This window comes from Phaenicophaeus curvirostris, chromosome 8 (assembly GCF_032191515.1).
Source record: "Phaenicophaeus curvirostris isolate KB17595 chromosome 8, BPBGC_Pcur_1.0, whole genome shotgun sequence".
NCBI classification, from domain to species: domain Eukaryota; kingdom Metazoa; phylum Chordata; class Aves; order Cuculiformes; family Cuculidae; genus Phaenicophaeus; species Phaenicophaeus curvirostris.
Window position 1 is genome coordinate 22697188 of NC_091399.1, and position 24112 is coordinate 22721299.

The window sequence follows — 24112 nt, forward strand, 5'->3', positions numbered from 1 at the left end:
AAAAAATCCAATACAAGGTTTTTTAAATATATTGCCTTCTTCAAAACGTAGCATTGAAAGACCCTCTGCAGAGTACTTTTAATGTACTTTTACAATTAAATAATCACTTGGAGATGCCTATGGTACCAAATTTAGCATGTTTTTCTCAGGGGCATGCAAATATAGATTGAAAAGGACAGGAAGTTGGTGTAGACAGGTATTCTCCCACAGCATCATCCCCTTAGGGAACTCGTGACACGTGAATGCTTGCAATAGGAGACAAAATTCGAGTTTAAATATTTCTTCTCTAGTCACAAAGGTGTAAAAATACCTGTCTTTGCTGGGCCATCCGTCTGCTTGCAAAACCCCCCCAGCCAGCGCCCTGGCTTTGCTTGTAGGAAAATTAGGTTTTAGCACTAGAAAACTTAGTGTAATTGTCTCTAGGTTCATTATGATGGCTCGATTTATTGTTCATTCCCATGAACTTCAGCCCAAGCCTTGCTGCTGCCCTCGGCAACCGCATCACACGTGTGCCAGCTGGCCCAGACAAAGCTGTCACCGTCACCCCGCGGAGGTGTGCTCTGCTTTGGGGTCCAGCAGGGCCGGAGGGAGCACACCCCAACAAATGTGGTGTTGAATAATACTCCGTAGCGAGGAGAGACAGCGTGAGGCATCTCAGAAGAACCCCAGATGAACAGATATTTTTAACCTTATTAGCTCTGTGCCTCAGCTTCCCACTTGTAAAATGGTTTACAATTAAATCAACCAAAGGGATGTTCTGAAAATAAATTCATTAATGTTTGAGAAATATCCGGATACTGAGCCACGAGGGTAATGGACTGTCCCACGAGTCAGTGAAAACTCTTTGTTCTGTGAAATACAGGGTGAAGAGAGCGTGCGCAGAGGAAGGTGGGGGCCCACCCTCAACAGTGAGGGTAACAAAAACACTGAGTACCTGCCCTGCTCCTCGTTCAGACACCGGCTGAGGTGAGTTCCCCGTGCAAAAATTCATAGTGCAAGCATAGCATTTTAAACTATATTGCAAATACTGAATTAAAAGGGGATGAATTAAGATTATAGGAGTCTTAATACTACCTTAATTGTTGCCACCTTTCTTCTTACACTCCTTAACTTTGTTTGAGTTTCTTTAATATAAGGGGAGGGTATAACATTTAATAATATAAGTTTGTTTATCTATATATGTGTATTTTTCAAAGTCAAGTTACCCACTGAAATTAACCCCACGAGGAGTCCTTGCAGCAATTCTGGGTATTGAAACAGCCAAAAAGAATTCTGAAGCAGCCTTTGAAAAACCTGAAGTCAAAAGGAGGGAGGAAATAAATAATCAGTGCTATGTGATCCTTGGAAGTGATTTTCAGTGTTTCACCTGGGAGCTCCAAGGTGGAGCAGCCCTCGCTGCAATGGGAGCTGCTGGCCCAAGCTCTCCTCGTCGCACCGGGTATTTGTACCAGACTGAATTTCTAAAGTACACTGGGTGCTCTTTACGGAGTGCTCACCAGGGGCTGTTTAGAGTGCTTCTCAAAATCTTCCCCTAGAAAAACTGCTTTTAAGAATATTTCTCCATGGGAAGGCTGGGCTGTATTAGCGGGGCCCCCTCGCCCCAGGAAAGGGGGGCAGGTACAATGGCTGTGGATTTTCTTATCTTATGGGTTTTCTTTCCATCAAGAAATGCTTCTACAGGCACAAGCTTTATAGCTACGTACTCTGGAGAAGGAAATTGGGTCCAAGAGCCATCCTCTGGCCCAGGAACCTCCATCCTTCGCTGGCAGCAGCCATAGGGTGGAAGGGGGAGCGTCCTTTTCAGGGGGCGGCGCAGCTGGGGCTTCCTAACCAAGTCTCGCATTCTCCCAGGATCGGTGGGGGAAGGCGACTGGCACGTCATAGTCATTTGTATGCCAACAAAGAGTATTCATTTTAAGTGGCTCCCCTCAGGGTCTCGACCTGGAAAACCTGCTCTTAAAGATAACCAGATTAATAAAGCAAGGGCATGAGCTGTTAGGAGGCAAATTATCTATCCATCTGATCCAGGTAGTTGCACTTAAATAGACATGAGAGGCAGCATTAAACAGAACCAACCCAAATTTCATTTATATCCTGGTGTCCCTGTGCGGGTTTTAAAGGCAATTAGGGAAGAAATGTATCGGCCTCTGTTTCTCACGTTTAGTTGTGTTGAGGCATGTCGTTTAAAGCAAGACGACTCCAACGTCATTCACATTGAGAGCTTTTTTTGCGGCAGCTACCTGTGAAAAATGTCACCTGCTTAAGAGAACTGCCACGGTTCAAGAGTAGAAATGGCATCGTGTGTTAGCCAGTTCCTTTAGGGAGCTTTCTGTTCAAAATTGTGGCTAGCCCACGCTCCAAAAATATAAACTCCTCGCTGGTCTGGTCTCCTGAAATGCAAGTACCTGGCTGGAAAGAACAACTTGTATCAGCTGGGCAGATGTAATTAAAGTTTTGGGCTTACTTCATACCCAGGTGGAGACTTTGAAAGACTTAAGAGAATTTAGTGCTAATCCAAACCTAGTATCTTCCACCCGACGGCGTGATGGGCAGCATGGAACTGTAATTGGAAGGGCATTGGAGGGGGACTCGGAGAGATTACAGAAGAGAGAGAAGAGAGGATTAGACAAGCAGAGGAATAAGAACGGCAACTTCGTGAAATTACCTAATGCGGTGCAGCCCTTGTGTCTTTATGATACCCAGGATCCTACACTTGTCAGACAGTGCAGTGCTGCGCACCTCTCAGCTCTGAGAGAGAAATCTGCATCGGAGAACGTGAGCTGCCAAAGCTTCACATGCGGGAGGAAGCCGCTTAGGAGGTAGGCAGCTCGGCTGGCAGTGCCTCCTGGTAATCCTGCCCTACATTAAATTGTCTCTCCTTATCTTCACATCTGCCAAAACAGGACAAGTGGCCAAACTTCAGGAGGCTCTTCCCCACATCACACAGCACACGGCCTCACGGTGTGAGGGTCCAGGGTCTGCCTGCACCCACAGAGCTTGCTTCATGTTCTGATAGACAGTTTGAAAGATTCCCTTTTCATGATGTAGCATCTTCTACTGCCTGGGAATTCTTCATTGCCACATCATACAACCGTTTATCCACCAAGTGCTCAGGAGCTACAGTTAGGGATCAAATCCAGCTGCAAGCATGCGCGTCCTCTTCATGACTTTGCCTCCATCTTCCTTTCCTATGGTTGCTTGCACATTATGTTTATCCCTTCTCTTCCCTCTCCCTGAGGAGTACCCGAGTGAGGTTTGGCACGCAGCAGGGTGCTGGTCTTCAGGAGCAGCCAGTGCCCACGGGGACAACAGGGAAAATCGAGGGAAACCAGATGAAATCCACTGTGACCACCTGAGATCCATGTCAGAAAAGGTAGATTTTTAAATTACAAGTCGTACTGCAAGGTGGAGAAAGGCAGTAATGACATCTGTTTCCCTCAGAGTGAAGGGTGGAACATGTTTTTCCAACTTTAACCTGTTCCAACCTAAATGATTCTGTATTTTTTTTTCTGATCTTATTATTATAAATTTAAAGGAGCAATTGCAGATGAAAAATGATATCACTCTAGTTGATCCAAGGAGGCAGATAGATACTTAAGTTCTTCTGCTAGCACCAACTGGGGAAGAAATTGAGACAGGTGATTCTGCAAAGTAATCTTGTTTGATGATCAAATCCTATTGTGCTTGCACATAGAGGCATCAGCCAGCCAGAAACAATCCCTTGTCCACATCAGCAAACCCAAGGAGAACACTCCAGGTTCTTGTAGATCAGACAAACTGACACTCACTTTCTTCTCATTGCTTCCACCCCTCCATCATGTTTTCCAGCAAGGTCCAACAAACTCATTCTTTTAGATCAGTGTCATTTCTGGAGTCATCTCTACCTTCTTTTGTTCAGCTGTGCTGTGGATCTTTTCAGTGTCCTAAGTGACTGTGAGCAGCCCAACACTAGGCATCCCCTTTTTCCTGACAACGTCCTACTTTTTTTTGCCTGCAAATGCTGCTGACGTTTCATGGATGTCGTTCTGTCCCACGTATGCCCTCAGTACACCTCAATTTACTTCACTTTTTTTTTAATCTCTTGGGATGACAGCACTCAAAGTTTGTCAGAAGAGACACAGCTTCCACCCCAATCCTATCTAAGAGCCCTGTGTTTAGGCTAGATTCCTAGGTCTGGAGTGGTGGCTGATTCCATCAATATTGTCACTTTGTACTATTGGCAATGACGTAATCGCTCGGCTAATTAAATTCCAGTAATATGCACTTACACGGCTGATCAGTATTAAAGCTATTCATTTTATATCATTTTAATCTTTAAAATGTTACAAAAGCTATTTGAAATGAGTGCCTTACTGTAAACGAACGGACAGAGACCACAGTCAATAAGCAAAGTGCTCATTCACCAAAGTGCTTTAGCGAGGTTGTATTTTGTTAAAGATTGTGAAGCTGGACATGGTGTTGAATTGGAGCCCATCAGCCGTTCCCCTCATTTATTTAGATTTGCTAAATGATCTGGAAAGAGGTTCAAATGCCAGCAAAAAGGGCTGGGCAGCAGGACTGCCAGCTCTTGGATGCCACTGAAGACAAAACACGGTGCGTCAGATCGTGTGACATGCCAGTTCCATCCTCGCCTTTGGCTTAGGGCGTCTACACTGAATTGGAAAGGGGAAGATTTAGATTAGACATTGGACAGAAATTCTTCACAATGAAGGTGGGGAGGCCCTGGCCCAGTTGCCCAGAGCAGGGGTGGCTGCCCCATCCCTGGAGGGGCTCAAGGCCAGGTTGGATGGGGCTTGGAGCCCCTGATCCAGTGGGAGGTGTCCCTGCCCAGGGCAGGGGTGGCACTGGATGGGCTTTGAGGTCTCTTGCAACCCAAACCATTCCATGATTTTGTAAAACACGTATTGGCCCCCAGCACGTAGCTTTTCAGGCTGTCTTTAGTAAACATGATCTTTGTTTCAAAGCAGGACACTGGAAGAACATCCAAATTACTTTGAAGCTTCAAGGATAATTTTTGTGTTCTATTTTAACAACGTGTTTTATCACTATAGCTTGCTTTAAATTTGCTTCAAATATTAAACAGAGCCTGGCTATAGTAGTTAGTAGAATTGTTTATGGGATCCAAATCAAGCTAAACGTCCAGAAAATTTTCTGCCAGAGATTCTGGTTAATGAAAGCACCATTTGTGATGCGCTAAAACATGTATACACATAGGTATTGCCCCATTTATCAGACATGAGAGCTAATTACCTCATCCACTGCTATATTTCTTCCATCCTCTGCATTTCAATTCCCAATATTAACACCTAGGTGGTCAAGCTGACCATCGAATAGCCTACATGAGCATGAATGCATTAAATAATTTAATGTTAGAGGAGTTTATTAAACTGCCACATTCTAATCAGCCTGCGTACCTGCTTTCATTAATCTTGTGCCGGTCCATGGTGCGTCTCTACAGCCGACGTGGAGTGTGCTAATGTTAATAGGAGCTCTTAACAAACAGGATCAGTTAATCAAGGAAAATTTACTATTAGCCACATGACCATGCATACTGAAATCCAATTACAATCAGGTTTAACCTCTTCATTACTTTATTCATCCAAATATTTGTGTTATCGCTTGTGATACTGAAATATTCCAAACTGAGACATGTTTATACTCATTTGAACAGGAATCACATCAACTCACTTTTAGTGAGAAGGGAGGCATTCTTTTTGCTAATCCGTGATTTATAATGTTGCGTGGGTTGTATTTATTGCCAAAAAGCAAGAAACCCAGTACCACTTTTTCTCATCCAAAACCTGCCTACAGGAAATAATTGCTGTATCGGGATGCTGAAAACTGAATGTCAGTGTTCTGGATTAATTCAGGTGGAATTCAGCACGTGGTAAATTGTCAGTTAGCACCTGTTAGAGCTGATAGAATTTAGAATATACAGGTGTTTTTAGCAGCTGAAGTGTTTTAAGTTCTTAAGCACTGTGTTTCTTTCTGATACCACTTGAAGCGTTTTATTTTATAACACTTGGCTATTTTCATTATATCTTGGACCGTGATAAGCAATTAAGCTCCATCAGTGGCCGTGATTCTCTGAGTCTGTTCAGAGAATGCGAGAGGTTGGAAGGGACCTCTGGAGACTTGGGGCTTGATAGGGAAAGGGTAACTGGAGATAGTTCCATTTAGAGATATTGATTCTTATTTATTTGATTTGATTTTACTTTGGAAATGTCCTCTTTCTGCATGCAGAGAGTTGTCGGTGCTCATTCAGAGCAGAGGAGGTCAAGCCCGTTTCTTCAATTCAGCATCGGCATGACGTTTGGGATGGAAGAGCAATGGGTTTTGAGCTGTAGTGGAGGGCAGAGTTCTAAACTACTTTAAATTGCTGAGATTGTCATTCACGTGGGAGTTGATTGGCTGGGAAAGGCTCTATCCCTGCGCCTCTGCGTCATGGTAAACGCTGTGGATTGGGTGATAGCAGTGGCGTTTGCTGACTTGTGGGTAGGGGCCAACCACCAGCCCTGGGGACACTGCTGAGCCCTGCGTTAGTCTTTGTCACCACAAGGACTTTGTCCTCATTCCTCTCCCTTCTGTTCTTTCTCACCTTCCTCCTTCTCCTCCACTCTGCAGTTTTAACTGAGCAACTTGTGCAAACGAGATAAACTTCTGTGATGGTTTCTTCCTCTGGAAAATCTGTTTGTTAAGAATGTGCATTTCATGCATCCTGGGGCATTCCAGTGCTGAAATATGTATTTTTTGTGAGCTAGGCTAGAAGCCAGCCCGGGATGGGATGGTAGAGCTGAGTCCAGGAAGGGAAATGGGCTGGGAAAGGCAGTTTTTATTTGCTTGTTCCCTCTCCTACTGTTCTAACACACTCTCTCTTTTCTCCTTTTGTCTTCTTTGTTGCTTAGATTTATTAGCTCCACATTGGTTTGAATTATCTTCCTTTCAATCCTATTATTCCATCTTTTGGCTTCTCTCAGTTTCTCTTTGTATTTCTGTTTCTCATTTTGCTACCTTACTCTTGGGCTGCTCTTCTTGAGCCACTGACACCTTTAATGCAGGGTGTGTTGAAGCACTTCTCTGAGGGTGTGTGAGTGTTCGAGGGTGTTTTACGTCTGTTTATGTCTGTTTGAATGGTTGGACTCGATGATCCTGTGGGTCTTAACCAACCTAGTGATTCTGTGATTCTCTGATTCTGTTCTGTGCAGACTTTTCTGTTACAAATAGGCCTTTTTATTTTTGCAGCTGCAGGTTACCAGTGCTTACTGCGCTTGATAGATGCACTCTGAGATCATCCATAAAGCTGGGACAATCAGCTGGCTGGTAAGGACAAGGACTGCTTCTCCCTAACCTATCCTAGATCTCGTAGCATCATTCTCGGTAGAGATGGTTCAGCTTCATCCTTGATGAAAACTAAAGAACCCGATCAATTCAGCATTTTATGTGCGCCAAAGCCCAGCTGAGTCTTCATGTTTGCCCTGTCACAGAAGCCACTTCTTGCTAAAGTGACAATTTTTAGGGTATGTGGTTGCCTTTGGAGTGGAGCGTGGTTTGCTGCAGCAGTCGCAGCTGACGGCATCGTGCTCAGGAGCGGTTGGTCGTGGGGCAGATGGTGCAGTTGTGGGTCACTGTGTAACTCGCAGGGGAGCTGCAGGATAAAGAGAATCTGACTGCTGTGATCAGGGTGCGGTGGCGGGGAGGAAGGCAGCGTTTCCTCAAACCTCCCCGCGATGTAGTTGTGCTGCTTGTTTGTTCAGCCCATCGAATACCCTAAATTATATCATATTTAGGGACTGTATTGGTACCTGATGCTCTGAACAAAGCCAAAACCGTTGTCAGAGATAAACAGAGCGAGAAATAACACAGCATAACTAGAGCAGGACCTGATTCTTCATTTGTAGAATATTCTTCCTCTGCTCTGCTTTACTCCCCAACTTCTGGTGCTTTCGACTGCAATTGCTGTATAAATCTGACCACAAAGGAGAGCGCTGATAACTTGCTAAATGTACAAATCCAGCCCGATAGAAGAATTTAATGCAATAGTATAGAACTCAAATATAATGTAGTTTGGAAATGTCATATGATAATCCTACCTAAACCCCTATTCATCAAAAGGCTTCTGCTGTCAGGTCATGATGATGCTTTGATTATTTTACATGTTATTTACACTGGATGGAGTTAGAAGGCACATTCTGTGCATGATTCCAGATGAAAAGTAATCCTTTAAAAGAGAGGGTGTCTTCTTTGTACAGATGTTAATTTTGATCATAGGGAAGGGGGGAAAGGGCTAATAAAATTGGTCAGGACATAACAGTATTTTGAAATCACTCTTAAAAAGCAAGTGGATGGATAACGTGGAAGTGTTTTTAAAAATTTAACATTGCATTAAAGTGGCTGCCTGAGTTCTGAGAGCGGGAATTTGTAAGCTAAAAGAGATATGACATTTGCTGTAATGAAATCAGTACGGCTGGGAAAAATCTCTGGAAGGGGCCTAGGCTGGAGAAAAGAAGGACAATTCAGCAAGATTTGTGGCATCATCTATCACGAAGCAATACTGAGCACATCGCAGGTGTTTAACGCTGGAAATGTGTGTTTGTCAGTGCGATGGAATAAACACAATCGAAACGGGGAGAGGGCGGAACCGAATGGGGGTCCTGGTGCTGTGGGTGCTGGGCCCTGTGCAAGCGGCCTGTGGGGGCAACTCAAGTAGGTATGATGTGATCGATGAAGGGACCTGGAGGAGGTCTAAGAGGTACAGGCAGAACCTACGAGCAGTGAATCCCACACACATTTTCACTTTGCTTCCCCAGCCCTGCGTTACATTGTAAAGAACACATTTTCCTTCCGCACCTCCCTCTGAGGAGCAGAGGATCTGTGTGGTCCTGGAGATTCCCTAGTGGGCCTCTCACCCGTGCTCTGTGGATTCTGTTGTTTTCTACAGGAAAACAAGACCTGATGGTGTAATTTCCCCCCACTTTAAAGCATCTCCCAAGATTCAATGTTCTCTTCTATCCTTGCCATACCAAGCAGGATCCTACCTGCTGGCTGATAAATATTGATGTTGTGCCACTGATGCTGACATTATCTTTTTCCATGAGGATCTGAAGTAAATGTTCTTTATGTAAAAGATTTTGCAATGTGTACATCGAGAAACAGTGGTAAATTAGAATCAGAAGCTTTTCCTTAGTTCTGTACAAGGTTCCAATGCTCTGCTGCCACATTTTACCACTAAAAAGTGTTTGCCACTAAATATTGATGCACTTTTATTCCTTTTTTATTATCACTTTTTCCGAATTTCCTACACACATCAAGTAGCAGAGAAAATAAAAAGGGACATAAACAGTTTTAGAGAAATACTGTGATAGGGAATTTACTGAAGGAGCTGGAAGGCCAGATTAAAACATTTCCCAGACCTGCTGAGAGCTTATCTTAAAACACGACCAAGATAATTGTTTTATTTTCCCCTACTGAAACATCTGGAATAGGTTCCTAGAAAGATAAGAAGTGCATGCACACAGTGCAGCTGCAGCACAGCGTTACCCTCCCACACGGCTTTTGGGTTAACGCGTTCCAGCTCCACCTGGCCAAACAGAGACGGGAATTCAGTGAAACATGTTTGAGCTCGAAAAAGTGTTCAATCTTTTGCTGTTCCCTACCCCTCCTCATGTGATTTGTCTCCCGCTTCTCTTTCTCAAGGGCTAAACGTTTCGGGGAATCACAGTTTGTAGTCAGCGGAGCAACCACAACAAAGCTCTGCTGGAAATGAAAACTCCATCCAGGCTCTTCTGCTTTCATCTGCAAATGAAACGCACGCTTGTGAGCTTCTATCTGCTGTCGTAGGCTGGTGTCTAAGGGAGCTGGGCGCCCGCTTAGAACCCTCAGCACGGCAACCCCATCTGAGGCGAGTTAGTTCCTTATTCCTTGTGATTATATGGCATTAGAAGTTAAAAGTGGTTTCACTGGGATAACTTATTTGAAGCTGAGCCTGCCATTAACGAGAATACACTCCGTTTTCTGCACTGCCTGTGATTTATGCACTGAAGATGTACATGCATGCAGCTTGAAAACATAGAAATACTTGTATTCAAAATAAATGATAATAGAGTTCAGATTAATGGCAAACTGAGATGCCAAGGAGGTGCTTTTCAGGCAGGAGGCTGTATCAAGCCTTTTTACAGCAGCGACCCAGAGCTGTCCATCCCAGACACATCTGGAAGCAGGAGAGGGGCGCTTTGCTGGGCAGTTCATGATCCACTCCAGGCACCCATTCTAGGAAAGGCATAGGAGAACAATGCACGGCTTGTAAAAACGTGCTTGTGAATTACTAACAAATGAGAAAAAAGGGAGAATTATTTGATTGTAGGGAATATAGGTGTGACACAGAGCGGTAACTCACAGCTTCTTGATGCTGCAAACCTAACTGCGCTGATTCTGGTAGGGACAGATGTAGGGTTGTGGAGCCCTCTGCCAGGTTCTGAGCTGTCTGCTGGAATATGCTGGTTTGGCTAATGTTTCAAATTCGAAGCTGGAGTATTTCTTGCTGGGTGATTTGATGGCTTTGTAAGTCAGGAGTCTGTCTTCTTGCTCCTTCAAGAAGAAAGAGTTGCCAGCAGTAATACAATATCTTGTGTCTCGCTGGAAATTAGCACCACAATCATTGCTGCAAAGATTTTTCTTTGAATAAAAGCAGTTTCTGTGGCTGCCACCTCCTGGAACCCTGGTCATTCCTGAGTGAGGGACCCCAGGAGGGATACTTCAGCATCTTCTGCCCCAGCCTTTTTATTCACCATCGGAAAGATCCAGTTTGATGATAACAACACATTCCACAGGTCTTTTTTATTTGTACTTTGTCCAGAACTGCTTGTTTTTCAAAGTCAGGATATTTAACTGTATTTTAAATAGTTTCAAAATAATGTTTCAACATTTTCAAAATCCAGTGCTTTCCTTGCTGTTTGAAGTCACTTTTCATTTTAAGACAGTAAATTGATTGAGGCAAAACAAAGTGCTGAAATACTGCCTAGAATTTGCATGTGGTCTAAACTAAACATTTTGCTTTTTGGTTTGCTGAGCATTTTACTTCTTATTTGTTACCAGGTCATTCCAAAATTAATCCCCTCGCATCCCTCCTTTCCTGGAATTGCAAGTGAGTCAAATACGTATTTTAGCTTTAGATAACCATCTTATCTATTAGAAAGAAACAAACACAAGAAAAATACAGAGGTAAGGCACACAGGAGTTACCAAGAGTAACAGATGTTCACGGAAGCGTGTTTCAGCGAGTCCCAGACATACATTTCAGTCCCATTGCCGGTCGTGTGTCCTGCGGATCTCCAAGGCAGGAAAGCTCTGCCTTGATTCAGGGTTTTTCCGAAAGCTCGTTCCTGGATCCAAGTGGAGTTTTGACACGATTATAATTCAGTGAGACGATAATGGTCCCATCTGGCAATAGAACAGCAAGTCAGCCGAGACTGATGACCGTGACATTTTACCTTCTCTGGAGTCTTCGTTGAGGAGCTCAAAGGACCTGTAAATTTGATATCCAGCTCTTCCTCCTCGCTTCCCAGCAGCACCTCCAGTGTTCAGTCCTTTCTTTCTCCCTTTCTTTGCCCAGGCTGTTCCCACATTCTATCTGACAAATGTTGCAAAATCTTCCTTATTTCCTCACCTTTCAGAATCTAGTAACCTTTTCCACCTTAAGCCGGCAACACGGTTGCTGCTTATCTGTGCTTTGGCTTCTTAGGTGTTTTCTTTTCTTACTTCTTAGTAGCCTTAACTAGGGAAGAATTCCATGTGGGCTTGGCTGTGGCTGTCCCGTGGCCACAACCCCTTCCACAGGAGAAGGGAAAGCAGAACAAAGGATGTGATGCATTTTAATACCAGTGCTGCCTTTCCCAGAGGCAGCCTGATTGCCATCACTTGGCGCTGGGCTGGTTAGCCTGGCATTTTTTATCTGAATACATCAGTACCTTGTGCTTAATTAAAGTAAACAGTGATTCGAAGTCTGATGATGCTTCCTGATTCAATACTGAGGTCTGTACTCACCAGACAAAACTGTACCTGCAGTTTGTTTTCCCCAGGAGTGAGATTTGCATGTGAAGTTCCTTGCCTGTGCTGTTCACTTCTTTTTGCCGTGTTGGTTGTGGCCATTCCTCATCTGCAAGGAGCCCGTAAGCGCTGGGGAGGAGAAGGTCGTGAGTGGGAGAGAGGGTTTTAATCCCTTTCCCTTCTAAACCACCACCAGTCTAGACTGGAGGGTGCGTGCATACAGGATTGGCGAGAGGCAGAAAGAGTGTGTTAGGGGAGGGCCAGGAACCTCCAAAACCGGCTTAATTACTGGCAAAACTGGTGCCGTGAAAGGATAATAGATGGTAGAGAAAGTTGCTGCATTTGTGGTCTCGTGTGGCTAGAGGTCCAAGCGGCTTCTCTTGCTGTAGGAATGTTTTATGTAGGTTCTTGTGTTGTTGGTCATTGCCCACCCATATGTTACCTCCCTGAGGACAACAACGTCAATCTGAAGTGCTCTACAGATTTCCCTAAGAATTTTCCAAGGAGCTCTCCTAGACTTTCATTCTGCATGCTGGCAGCAGCGAGCATTGCGGCAGGTTTTTCTGTCTGACACCTCCCGCTCATCCTGATCACTATATTTATCGACACACAGATTTGTTTTTTCAAATCTCAACTTCAATCATACTCGTTTTATCATCTCTGAAGATTGCTTGGCACTAATTGGGGTTTGCTTTGGGTTGGGTTTTTGTTTTAATGACGCTTCAACAGAGATCATTGAGTTTCACAAAAATAAACAGCCTATCAGGAAACACATTGGAGCCTAAGGGAATAAACCTCCATCTTGTGGGGTCAGCGGATGGAAAAACAAAAGCTGTACTCAGCCCATCCTTTGCTGGAACTTAGCTTTACTTCTAACATCCATCCTTCGCCAGATTGTGTCGTCCTCATTTTCCTGAATGCTATTTTATTCCTCCAGTCATCCTGTACATCCTGACAGGACTGTGCGAGCGCCTGACTCTCTGTGCTGTGCGTATGTGTAGAAGAATTTGACCCACGGTGCTATTGTTTTTTTGCTGCCAATATTGGGGCTTTCCCCCCTCTTTTTATTGCCTATTTAGTCAATATAACTTCATAGATTTTTAAGATTTTTTAGGTATGGAATAATTCTAATCCTACTTATTTTGTATTAGCCTCGCATAATGAAAGTTGGGGTTTTTCTAAACAAAATATTGTAAAGATGTTTTTAGTGTTGAGTCAGCGGCTCCAAAATACTGAAAAAATTAATGTAGCAGCATTTCTTGATTCGGTCTGTAGTTCTGTCTGACTGTATCTGATCCTCTAGATAGGGGATGAGGCATTTGGAATGGGCTGGGAATTTCTCTTTTGCCCATGGGTGTTTGAGAAGGGAGGGAGGATGAGCGCTGAGGCTGCGGGGCTGCGAGTTCCACATTTCTACTCTTTCAGCCTTTAGGAGCTTGTGCTTGGTCTTGTTCCCACACTCCTGCTGTTGACACTGTCACCTTCCTACTCCCAGACTCCCCCTTATCTGCAGCAAAATGCAAATCCTGTTCCAGTGACGATAGTGATCTCACTCCAGTAATAGCTATTTTGTTGGGAACCATCAGTCATGTGTCCTGGTGCCCGGGGTTGTCACCAGATGCAAAGAATAGGCAGGTCAAAGCAGCTCTCTTCAGACTAAGGCGTTAGGTCAAGCCTAACACTGAAAGCCTGGGTTCGGTAAACGTTGTTTGAAGGTAAGCTGACATTTTCTCATTTAGGTCCCCTCATTCAGTTTGAAGGAGAATAGAGAATTTGTCCAAAAAACAGTTCTAGGGAAAACATACCCAATGTGAATCTTTTCCTAGGAGTGACTTTCCTAGCCGGTACTCAGCGCCATTCCAGGGCCAGCGGGATGATCCCTGGGTGCATCCTCAGGGCCTGGTCCCCTCCTCTGCCTCCTGCGGGGAGTGCTGCGCTGTGGGCAGCCTGGGGGGCCCAGCAGGTAGGATGCTCTGTTTCTCACTCCCTGCAGTGCTGCCTCCTTCTTCTGCTCCTGGCTTCTGCGCCTTCCTGCTGCCGTGCTTTCAGGTCTTCTAAGAGGAGCAGATGTCCTCAGCGGAGTTCACTGAGCTCTTCCGCGATCCTCTGGGATGTCAGTAAGGACATTCCCCACTCCCCATCAAAAAGCATCTCTGTCTCGTACCACTACAAATCCCACAATGTATGACAGATCCATCTGCAAAGTCTTCTCAATAGCACAAAGATTGGTCGCTGGAGGGAATGCGGTTTAGATTCCTGCAACTCGTAGTCTTTTTTTTTCCCTCTCCTTGCAGTTCATTTCCCCATCCAGCCAGTTCTGAGTCTGTGCAGTTTTCTGTCTGCTGGCAGCGTTGCTGGCAGGGTGGTGGACAGAGAGGGTGTGCAAATGGAGGGCTTCTCCCCACAGACAGCTTCTGCCATTCTGGGAAGATACTTCATGTAAACAAAGAAGATTGCTTGATCACTTATCTCTGTTCAATATCAAGCAAAACGGGGGCTTCACAGCTCGAAGCCACAGGACCTGGACCTTCCACCTGCTGATGGTTTTATTCTGCTTCTTTATGTTGAATTGAACCAGGGTGGCTGTGTTTCAGTAATCAGTAATGACAAAAGCACCACCTAAAATATTCTTATACAAAATCAAATAAAAATTTAGGCCCATAAATATAAGAGAGAAGCCACTGCTCTGTGCAGATTGGAATCTGTTTCCTGTTCAGTACTGGCTCATACGGCATCAGCCGAGCCATTCGGATGTGATGAGTTGTTGGTTTAGTTTGTAAGAGATTTGAAAGAATGCTGTTATCATAGAGTGCTTTAAAATAACACCACTAATGCCGTGCCATTAGCATGGAGAGGAGTGCCATGTTTACGGGCTGGGTTCCTGCCCACCAGCACACAGTCGTGCTCATAAACGGCGTGATCACCTTGCTCAGCGGTTGTTCGGCCTTGCCTTGACTCGCTAGGTGCGGTAGGTAGGAAGCAGACTGGTAATTTAGCTCCGCTCTAATTTCTGCCCATCTTGACCTCTCCACTCTCTTTTCACATTATCGAGCTAGCGGGGTATTTTGTATGCACTAAATAACACAGACAATAATTGTGTGTCTGGATTAAAATAGGGGTTTTAATAGAATTTTACGACTTTCTCCCACTCTGCGTCAAAGTTCCACACCGAGTGCCTGGTTTTACTTGGGGTTTTTTTTTCTTTTATTAACCAGAACTTTTCAACCTTGTGTGATCTCTTTACAGTTCCCTTTAGAATACATAATTGTGCTCGATCAATTTGTTAAAGGCTTTTGAAGTGTTAAAAAAGCTGCATTAAAATTATTTTCTTTCAGGTTTTATGTTAATGAACATAGGTGCTATTCAAAGCAAAGTCAGTGTGTCAAGGGAACTTTAACTCAAGTTATTCATACATAAACTAAAAAAGGAAACATCTTTAGTGGAGGAAAATACATTTAATGAGTAAGTGCAGCACACAATTCCTCCTTTCAAAAATGTCAGTTCATATTGAGCCTCCATTCTAGATATCTTACAATTACTTTGTCAACAGAAGGTAGAGTAGTGATGGATGATACGTTGGTTCTCGAAACCAAACTTTCTGTGAGTTACTTAGGCTGAAACTAAGTGCTTTTACATTCCAGTCTTATTGATGATAGTGGTTTTATATTTATCACCCTGTCATTTTGGTTGACTGTATCAGCTGCCTCGGCGCAGGAATATGGACACTAATGGAGGTGTGTCCTTAGAGCTCTGAAGGGTCACGGATTCATTCCGCTAACACGTTCACAGCCCTCTTAGAAGCTCAGAAATTGTTTTGCCATTTTAAACAGTAATCCACGGCTGTAAGCGTACGAGGCCTGTGAAAAACAGGTTCTTCCTGGGCTTTTTAGACCTTGCTACCTGTACTTTGACACTGAATATGCTTCTTTCGGCTCTCGCTAATATAACGGTGCTGGTTTGCAACCTGCCCTGTAACAGCCGGGATTCTACCAGGGCCTTGGGAGCCCAGGATCAGATTGCAACATTTATTTATAAGAAATTCTGTCAAGAATCAATAATAGTCTTGGGTCTCAAGTTCCTTCTTTAATAATACTTTGATATGATTTGTCACAAGCTAGCCCACAGTATCCACCAGATTTTATTACTTAGCTTGCAGCACAGTCTCTCATCTTTGAGTCATGAGATCAGCCATGGGGAGACCTTTAAAAAGCTATATTCTTTACTGTTTGGTTATTACAGAAAGTCTATATTACTCAATAATATCTTTTATAAGGTGTGCTGTCACATCTTCACACAGATGTTTAACCTCGATGTAGATATACGGAACGCCTCGAGGCCATTTTAGTGACATGGACATTGTTTTTCATGATTGGATGCCAAATGCATCAACAGAAACAACAGAAGCTGGACCTTATTTTCACAGCTTGGTAGTTCTGACTGAGTCTCATACTGACTGTCGATAACAACTAAGATTTTATTTAGAGCGTAGAGTGTAACATTTTTATTACTTGAAAGTAGTAGGAATTCTGTGGAAGCAATTTAGATTACTTTCCACTGTAATATCCGCTCCTTGGGTTCTACTGTGTATCTCAATAAACAAGATCCGACTGTCTCACTCGCATATTGTGGTTCTAAATATATAAGATTTAGCTCAGACCTGGAATTCGGAAAGGTACAGTTGGCACCGACTTAAACCAGCCATTTACAAAATGAATTATTATATCTGTCCTTGGCTTAAGGCACAGTATGCTTGATTCAGTGGAATTTGCTGTGAAGTTTGTTAAAAAGCGCTTGGAGTGAATACATTTTAATCAATCGATGAAATTCAGATCCTCCTCTCCTGTTTCTATGAAATTTAGAACTGAGGGATCCCAGAAGAAGACGGGGTTTTGCTCAGTGCATCTTGCATCTTCAGTCGTGCTGATGGGCAGTGGCTGTCAAACCAATGCTAGAGCAAGGTTTTCATGAAACAAGTGTTTTCCAAATAGGTATTTTGAAAAAACCTATCTGATTATAATTTTATGTGTATTAATACTTAAAGTATTTAAAGGTTCTTTCAGTTTGCTGTGTAACCATGTTGTTAGGAGTAGAAGGACATCTGTAACTAGGGGTTATTGAAAATTTAACTAAGTTTTTTGGGCCTGGCAACTTTTCTTCAGGACAGAAGCAGGCATGCCTTTCAATACTGCTCGTAGTGCGTATCTTAGAAAGAAGTAGGTGTGGCAATTTCATTTTCAGAGATTATATCTCCCAGGTTTATCATTTTTTAAAGTCTGTCCCAGTAAAACTTAGAAAGCAAGTAGGGCTTTTTGGAAACCAATGCTCACGTATAATAAAGTGTCAGGGCCTGTTTCAGCTCAGAACTAAGATTACAAAGCTATTAACGGAGCCAGAGAGGGCTGTAATGCATGTATTGCAAAACAAAAATAAATCTAAATGCTTTATTAAGAACACAGAAAATATTGAATTGCAGAGAGGCAGTCTGGATTTCTAGAGGAATTGACTCTAGAAATTTCCACTGCTTTGGTTTGAAAATGTGACATTTCTATGGACCAAAGTCACCCCAAGCTACTAAGATTCATTCCTTGATGATAATTGGATTGATAACTGTAGATACTTCCTTCAAAAGACTTTGGAGGTTATCCCAAACCAAAGAGTTAAGTACTAGATGTGATCTAAAATGTAGTAATTCCATAATATCTGAAACACTGTATTAATTCCACAGTATGTTCCAGTTTCTGGCACAGGCCTTGGAAAGGAATTCCTCAGGAAATTCAGCAACGTGTAGTATTCTGCTGTAATGTTCACTTTCAGGCACTATTAATTTTGAAACGTTTCAAAGATTGCTGTCTAATTATGTCACTGATGTTTGATTTATGTTGAACGGGTGAACTAGCAAGATGAAAAACACATTTTCCAATGGATATTTTGGAAAACTGAATGTATCTGATGCCAGGGAGTTCATAGGTCTCTGTGCACACAATTGCACACACACACGCACTCATAAAATACATAGAATCATAGAGTAACCAGGTTGGAAGAGACCCACCGGATCATCAAGTCCAACCATTCCTATCAAACACTAAACCATGTCCCTCAGCACCTCGTCCACCCGTGCCTTAAACCCCTCCAGGGAAGAGGACTCAACCCCCTCCCTGGGCAGCCTCTGCCAGTGCCCAATGACCCTTTCTGTGAAGAATTTTTTCCTAATATCCAGTCTAAACCTCCCCTGCCGGAGCTTGAGGCCATTCTCTCTCGTCCTGTCCCCTGTCCCTTGGGAGAAGAGGCCAGCACCCTCCTCTCCACAACCTCCTTTCAGGTAGTTGTAGAGAGCAATGAGGTCTCCCCTCAGCCTCCTCTTCTCCAGGCTAAACACCCCCAGCTCTCTTAGCCGCTCCTCATAAGACCTGTTCTCCAGCCCCCTCACCAGCTTCGTTGCTCTTCTCTGGACTCGCTCCAGAGCCTCAACATCCTTCTTCCAACATCTTCTTACATGTACTGTAAACAGCTAGAGAATCAATTTTAAGTGTCTTTTGTAGTTTTGGAGCCATCTATAACACAGCCCAGCTTTCAAGTAGCTGAATATTCCACCTGTAGGTGGCATCGACTTCAGTAGGAAAAAATGTTTAAAAAAAGGCATGGAAAAGGTAGAAAAAGAAATGGTATAAATTGGATCTGGATCAAACATGTCCTATGTAAAGTAAAGAAGAAAAGAATCATTGAAGCTGTAAGGCTTATCAGAGGAAAAAGAGTTAGAGGTGGGCATCGCAACATTAAAACTAGAAACAGAGGCAGTAGGAACATGGCTTCCTGCCTGAATTTCCTAAACTAACCTGTGCTCTGAATTGAAGAGAAGCACAGCTGACGTTAGCCCTAGTCCTGTCTTTCCCAGCTGGACCTCAGCCCCTATGTTGACTCTGTCTCATCAGAACAATCCATCAGCTCACGCCCTGCTCCTTTCCTTGGAGCTCTTCTTGCCCTCCCTGGGGAACGCAAGGACCATCGCGCGGCCAAATGCAGGTGGGGCCTGTGGAACGACCTGGTTTGTACCTGCCACAGCCCTGCCTCCTCTGTACACGAGCTGGAGAAAGGCCTCCAGTGCCTGCAGAAAGAATGTGGTGTTAGTTGCTTCTAGAAAGCTTCCCCTGCCCGTCAGAAAAAGATTTTTCCTTTCTAAGGTGCCTGTCAGCTCTGCCAGACTCTGGTTTTCACCGCGCTTTGGTTCCCTGCAGTGCTTCGGCTGCCCCTCCGACGTGCCCGTGGCTTTAAGGTCCCCTCTGACCCAGACCATTCGATCATTCCGTGTTCCTATGACACGTGCCTGTTCTTTTGCGTATCTTTAGGTTGTGCGCTAATAAGCAGGAAGGACTAGAGTAAAGAATGCACTGTTGTTAGCATTTAACAATATAAATGTGCGGTGGGTGTGTGTTTCAGAACTACTAGAGGTGTCAATCCCTTTAAGATCCTTCATTGTTACTGGTTCTATAGACTTACCCAGGTACCTGCTCTGATGTACAAACCCACTCAGAGTAACTCTGATCCTTTATGACTTTTCCTTGAGCCTTGTGATTTAGCAGTGAATCCTGATAAGCCATTGGCTGATTCCATAGTTGGCATTAAGGTAATCCCAGGGTCTGAAAAATCCCTTCAAATTCAAAGCAAACCAGCATGCGTGGATACTAATTGTGTGGGCTTGCTGATTCTGTGCCATGACTTGTTTACAGGCATCAGGAGTTGTAGTGGGAGCAGCCGACCGTGGCCAGCGTCTGTTCGGCGTGTGATCGGAAAGCAAAGGAAAGTGTTAACTCGGGTTTTGATCTTATCAGCTTCAATCACTTCCATAAATCCGTGTTCTAGAAATGCAGCTAAGTTTGTCCTAACTTTCCTGGGAAGCCCATATTTCCCTCTAGTCCCATCAAAGTTCACTTTATTAACCCAGGAGTTATAGGTTTCAGCAGAAATAAATTCTTTGAGCAGCAACAAAATGTACTTGTCGGGCTTTCCACCAGCGCCTCTGCAAATCTCATTCCTCCGTGGAGCCTGACTTCGTACGCTCCCCGCTGGCAGCTGCCCCTCTGGGGGACGCTGGCCACCTCCTGCAGCCCTGCTCACTCTGGGAATACTCATGTACTCGTCAGCTTGTGATGTGGTCACAGCTCCTCACCTGGGCACGTCATTCACAGTGCCCAAAAGAAAAGGGTTGCCAGTTTTTGAACAGAAACAGGACATAAAAAAGGAAACCTAGAGGAAAAGGCAGGTTTTATACCCTTGAGCATTTGCAGGGGTTCTGAATGGTAAGGGAGAAAAGAGAAGTGGATTTACCGTTGGGATAGAATCCTCAATCCTGCACACTCATCCTCGGCTTCCAGCTGAGTAGAATAAACAATCCTCGTTTAGATAATGGCTTGTTTGCAGCCCTGTCCCAGTTCCGCCTCGGTGAAGGCTTCCAGTTCTCTTGCTTAGACGTAGAAAAATGCCTTTGAAATGGGGATCCTCCTGAGCCATCTTTTGATTTGCTGCTTCAGCAAATTCACCTGAATTTGCCAGATCTGCTGACTGATCTTTTTGATGTTTTCTTAGGAGTCTGGATGTTGCCTGTCTTCTGTTTGTAACTGTGGCATGTGAATCTCTGTGGTTGCTGTACGGCTTCTAAAGGGCCACTTCAGAGTTAGATCGGCTGCTCTGGCCGTAGATCTGAGGAACAGCCACCGTCAGCAGGTTTTGACGCTCTCGGTAACAGGCAACAGCTCTTAGTCTTTAAATATTTACTTTCTCTAATCTGAACCAGGGAATTGCTTGATCACAAGATGCGAGTTTGGCCAGGATTGCAAGGACACACTTTCAAATTAAGAATTTGAAAGGAATTAGAAGATAATCCACTGCTGAGCATCTGCTCCTCCGCAGAACAAAGTGGGGGAGAGAAAAGACACCAAAACAAGAAAACATCATTTGAGCCATTTAGTCTCCTGAAACGAAGTGTAGACACGTTTTTAGTCATCTTTTTTAATGCTGTGATATTCCTCTAGCTACTTCTCCTTGAACATGGTGCCACCCTGATGGTCACAGAGGGGACAGAGCCCTGGGCTGCAGAAAGCAGTGTTGGAATTTGGCTCCGGGTTCTGCGCTTGCACTGCCCTCTGACAGAAGACAAACCTGGCACGTCCTGCTGGGATCAACATGGTCAATAATGGGGTGTTTCTGTAACAGCAGCACCTCAGGTTCCATTGTAGGGACTAGAAGATTTGAGAGTTCAAGCTGGAGAGAGGAGAGACTGTCAGGAAACAAATAGGAGAGCTTCATGTCTGAGCTGCGTCTGTGAGTACTCGGGAAGTGACCTCAGTGTGCTGAGTTTGGCCCGAAATGAGGATTATTCACGCTCTCGCCCAGAGTGCTGCGTGGGGGGTTCGCCAGACAGAGACGTGACGGTCCTTAAACCCCCTAAAAGGACGTTGGGTGGCTGGATTAGGATTCTGGGAGCGTGACACCGGGAAGTGCGCTTCCAGTAACTCATTCATTAGTCCTGAGCATCCCGAGAAGGAACATGCTCGCTGTGTGCTGACAGACTCAGCCCATTTGGCAGCGCCTGAGGCTGTTCGCAGGTTGGCGTTGTGACACGGGCTGAGGTTTTAACCTTGCCCACAACATTAATAATCTTTAAATTGGAAGGATACGTACTCCAAGCAGGGCATGTTCCCGAGTCTGTGCCAAGATCTAACTCATGCTGTACCTCAACAGTCGGAGCACTGGAGTTCTTATTAATTTTTCCCTGTAATTCTTAATAAAATTGTACTGTGGCGTGCAAGCAACAAGGGCCTCTTGGATAATTTACCCTCTGCAAGTTCAAATCCATGTTAACAGAGGGATGTGTCTGCCTTGTATTTCAAAAGTAATGAATGCAAATTCTGTTGGGATTGTAATTTTATTAGAAATTCTGCATATCTTCTCTTGTTATTATTTCGGGGTCAAATGGATCGTTATATTGATTGATCAACACTTAAGTTGCTATTAGCTGTAAGTTCTCAGCAAATAACAAAAATACCCTGTCATTTTGTTAAAGAATCAACAAAAGAGACACTAGTAGGTTACTTTTTTAATTAATTTTTTGCTTACATGTAGATCAAGCTTGTCTGTCTCTGGAGCTTCAGCTGGCCACTCAAACATCTGGCAGGACAAGCTGAGCAACAAAATAATTCACATCTATATGTATCAATTAAAGCCTGCATTTTTACCAGCGTTCACTGTAAAAAGAAAGAGCATGCAGGCCAGCAGGGTTTATGATAATGCTATAAATTAATGATTGAGCAACCTGATCCGATGGGAGGTGTCCCTGCCCATGGCAGGGGTGGAACTCGATGGGCTTCGAGGTTCCTTTGACCCAAATTGATCTTGGCACAGTAACAAACTTTGGATGTTTCCATACTAATCAGGCATTTCTGTAGCATAATCAGCTCAATCTGGAAAACAAAAATCACACAGCTCCACTCTAGGAACCAGAAGGCCTGTACTTTCTAGCTGGAAAGAGGATAGGTTGGGAATTTATTTATATTTATTTATTTATACATATATATATTTATAGTCCTTCCTTTTTTAAAGTTACAACTGATTCTCCTGGATTTTTTAAGTGTATTTTCTCATCACTTCCACGAGCTGACATCCTGTACAGTGTCAAAGAGAGAGGCACTGAAACATGGACTTGAGTGCACGTAAAGTACAGGTTCCTGCATCATACCATCAGCTACAAATCTTGGGTGGAAGACACTGAACCTGATTTTCAAACATTCTTAGTGCGTGCAAATGGGATCTGGGGTTGTTTAGCCTGGAGAAGACGAGGCTGAGGGGAGTCCCCATCCCTCCCTGCAGCCCCATGAAAGGAGGTTGTGGGGAGGTGGGTGCTGGGCTCTTCTCCCAAGTAAGAAGTAATGGGATGAGAGGAAATGTTGTGCCAGGAGAGGTTTAGATTGGATATTGGGAAAAAAAGTGTTGTCAGAGGCTGCCCAAGGCAGTGGTGGAGTCTCCATCCCTGGAAGGGTTCAGGAGACATGTAGCCATGGCACTTGGGGACAGGATTTAGCAGGTACAGTAGGGTTGGTCTGATGGTTGGACTGGATGAGCTTAGAGGTCTTTTCCAACCTTAACATTTCTATGATTCTATGAAATTAAATTGAAGCTTATCACAGCTGAAAAAGAACCATGTTTCTGAAAACTGGGCCATTTTTCCCAGTGTGAGTGACCAGCATCTGCCTTTAAGTAGATCCATAGATTAATCATTCTGTGTCTCAGCTTGCCTACCTTCTGTCTGAAGCAGGAATACCCTTGCCGTGATACAAAGGACAACGGACAAGAAAGAGTTCTTTGTTCTGTCACAGTCATCTTACATGGACCAGAGTTAGAGATGTTCTAGATTAAAATTATTGTTTTATGTATTTTGTTGGTTAGGCAGCCTCAGGCATACCAGTACACATCATGTATTTTTCTCTGCCGAGCAGGTCTACACGTGTGCTCAGATCATACCACAGCGGGTTGTTCGTGGGCAGAAGTACCAATAAATGGAGTGGGTTTGCAGGTTGTATCCCGGTTTCCAGTACCTCTGCTCCAAACCAGCTCGCTGCTCCTCTCTGAGCATTTTCCATGATGTGCTTGCACATGGAACGTACATTTATTCCATGTGTGCCATGAATCCCTCCCAGTCTCCTTCACCGATTGCTGGTGGCTGAGCTAAGGCACTGTGGTTGGCGTGTGCTCCTCGCCGCGAGGCCAAGGGCCCATGGATCCGCTCAGTCCTCCCTTGGAGCCTTTCTCCCATGGAAGCTCTCAGCTGGGTGCCAGTTTCTGGCAGGCTTTCTATCCTCACAGCTCCCACAGTGCTTCCTCTTCTTTAAAGTCGGGGAACGGGCGGGTGAACGGAAGAGCTAACAGCGCAGTGCTCGGCACTTTATCCTTGGCAGAGCAGGGTATGGGGGTGTCTAAAGCTTCACTCACAAAGTTTTGAAGTATCAAACGCTGATGATGTGACAAACACCACTCACGGTTACGGAATACCTTATAAATATGAAGTATCTTATAAATATAAA

The 24112-nt window shown here is 44.2% G+C and overlaps 1 long non-coding RNA gene across 1 annotated transcript in view; it reads left to right on the forward strand.

The window, feature by feature from the left end:
* The first annotated feature begins 888 nt into the window (after window positions 1-888).
* Window positions 889-24112, forward strand: part of LOC138723612 (uncharacterized) — a 38327-nt gene continuing 15103 nt past the window's right edge. The window contains exon 1 of the long non-coding RNA XR_011337901.1: window positions 889-966. This is a non-coding gene — a long non-coding RNA (uncharacterized lncRNA). The remainder of the gene's footprint in view (window positions 967-24112) is intronic.